A 2,623-nucleotide genomic window follows, 5' to 3' on the forward strand; every position below is an offset into this window, starting at 1 on the left:
TGGATTGACTCTATTTGGGGTCCTTTGTATTTCTTGGGTCTGGATCTTCGAATGCCTCTCTAGGTTTGGAAAGTTTTCTTCCAGGATTTCATGGTATAGATTATCAATGCCCTCAAGAGTATTCTTCACCCTTCTAGGATACCAATTATCCAGATGTTTGGACCTTTCATGTTATCTAATATTCTCATATATTATTCTCATTTTTTTTCTTTCCAAGTTTTATTCCAAAAAAACCAAAAGGGGTCTGTGTGGGGGCAATGAAGAGGTCCCTGATGGTTACCATCATCCTCACAATGAAGTACTCGGATGGACAGGAAGGACAGGGACCCAATTCAGCATGTGTGTCCTATTTCTCCACTGCACGCTAAAAAACGGGCAAATCCTGCCCGGTGTGGAAGAGTAGGATGGCTTTTACACCAAAATGGTGCCCCAAAGGAGTTAGAAAATCCCCGACTTTGTCTCCTATTTATCCTTTTCTTTCTGTTCTTTTTCTTTCTTCTTGCATTCAGCTTTGGCTTCTTCTTCCTCGTGGTTTTTGATCAACTGCTCCACCTCCTTCTGTCTGAGAACTCTGATCACCGTCTTTCCGTTCTCTCGGGTCAGCGTGGCGATCTCCACTGAAAGCAAACACACACATTCGTACCACGACAGATGGACAGGGACTCTGACTTCTCTCCTCGTACATCGGGGAGCCGCAGCCGACCACCCTTGCGGCGCTGTTATTTCCAATTCATGTGGCTTTCCAGCCCCCATAATTTCCACTAGGGTCACTCTGATAGAGCTGAAAGCCACAGTGCTTGTCCCAGTCAATGTACAGCAAAGAAACGCCGAAAGGACATTTTCCTCCGAACTGCGTGTAAGCCTGTTTGATATCACACAGCACTGTAACCAACTGCTCACAAGGGATGGGCTCCTGATACTGCAGTAGGTACCTTTGAGCAATGAGCCTCAGTTCGTTAGTCAGGACGTTGGCATCGGAGGTGATACCTGCCACACTACAAGCCATGTCCTCGTTGTGCTTATAAATCTTTTCAGAGAAAAAGACTTTATCAAGAAGCTTGTGGATGTTGCGTCTCTCAGCTGCAAGCAAAATCCCGTCGTTTGCTAGCGTAATGGCTATGTCGCTGGACTCCCATGTAGTTCACTGCGGTTCGAGTCCCGGACCCGGTGGCTTAAACTCACGCCGGGCACGTGTGCGTGCGTGCCCAAGATCCTGAGAGGAGAATGGAGGAGGAAGGGATTGCGGCGTGGCCACCCACCCTGGGGGGTAATTTCCTGCTTTCTGTCTCTCTGTCTCTGTCTGTCTGGCGAGCGCACGTGCCCTATAGCAAAAACCTCTCAAAAAACAAACAAACAAATAAACAAACAAACGAGTGCCTGCGTGTCCAATGGCTTCCATGGCATATTTGACTTGGTATAAGCGACCTTCTGGAGAAAATATAGTGGTCCTGGAGTCATCTCTTGGAGACATGTCTGCTGAATTTTATATTATTGCAGAGGGGGAACACTGAAGAGACGTGAGCTACACGGAGCACTTTACTGCACGCTATTATTCTCATTTTTGAGGGGCAATCTTCTCAGTCTTCATGGTGGGTTTTTCTAGGCCAATGATTCTATCTCCTACATCTGAAATTTGATTTTCTGTGTGATCTAGTCTGCTTTTAATACTTTCAAGGGAGGTTTTGACTTTCTGTATTATACCTTTCACCTCTAACAGTCCCATCTGATTCTTTTTTATGGTGTATACTTCCTCTTTCAGATCTTGTAAGAACTTCACCTCCCAGAACTCATCATCTCCTTTCTCCTGCCTCTTCTGCAGTTCATTGTCTCTCTCCTCTTCCATTTCGGTTAACTTTGTCACTCTGAATAAATTCTAAAATTTTTATCTGATATTTCCACGAGTTCCAGTACTGTCTGAGATGTCTTTTCCCTTGGAGGAGAGGTGTTTTCTTATTTTCTCATATTTCCTGTGACGCTGTAGTGATTTCTGGTCATCTGATGGATTGTGCATTTCTTCCTAAATCTTAAAGTTCAATCTGAGCGTTCAGAGGTATTCAGGAAGAGGTGGCCCACTATCTCTATTCTGTTCCATTTTTCACTTTGTGTGTCCGATTCAGTGGGAATTGAGGAATATTCTGACTCTAATCATATTCAGATGTTTGGATACTGTTCACTTTGACCTGTCCAAGTGGAGGCTGAGCAGCCAAGGAATAAAGTTAAAGGAAAAAATAAAAGAATTAGAGAAGAGTAAAGAAGAAGGAAGGAAGAAAGAAAAAAGAAAGAATGAAAAAAGAAGAAAAAATATATTTTAATTTTTAAAAGTAAAAAATGAAAACTGAGCAGCACATGTTTCACAGCTCAAGTTCAGTATCCATCTCAGGATGGCCCTGGGTTTATGCCTTTCCTAAATGGGAGGGGGAAAGGCACAAATTAGAATGATAAAAGAGGGGCCTGAGAGCCCAGAGAATACTTTATATAGTGTGAGAAGAGGGTGGGGAAGGACAGAGGGTCAGAAAGAGGGGTAAAAATAATTCTAGGAACTAGAAATGGAAAATTTTTTATAATATGCATGATTAAGTCACTATGCAGTATATTCTGGATGGGAAATCACATTTTGTATGCT

General features: G+C 43.2%; 1 pseudogene; it reads right to left on the bottom strand.

The window, feature by feature from the left end:
- Window positions 1-462: 462 nt before the first annotated feature.
- On the bottom strand, window positions 463-1,471 carry LOC102479176 (proteasome subunit alpha type-4-like; annotated as a pseudogene).
- Window positions 1,472-2,623: the final 1,152 nt, after the last annotated feature.

This window comes from Tupaia chinensis, unplaced genomic scaffold, assembly GCF_000334495.1.
Source record: "Tupaia chinensis unplaced genomic scaffold, TupChi_1.0 Scaffold145814_1, whole genome shotgun sequence".
NCBI classification, from domain to species: domain Eukaryota; kingdom Metazoa; phylum Chordata; class Mammalia; order Scandentia; family Tupaiidae; genus Tupaia; species Tupaia belangeri.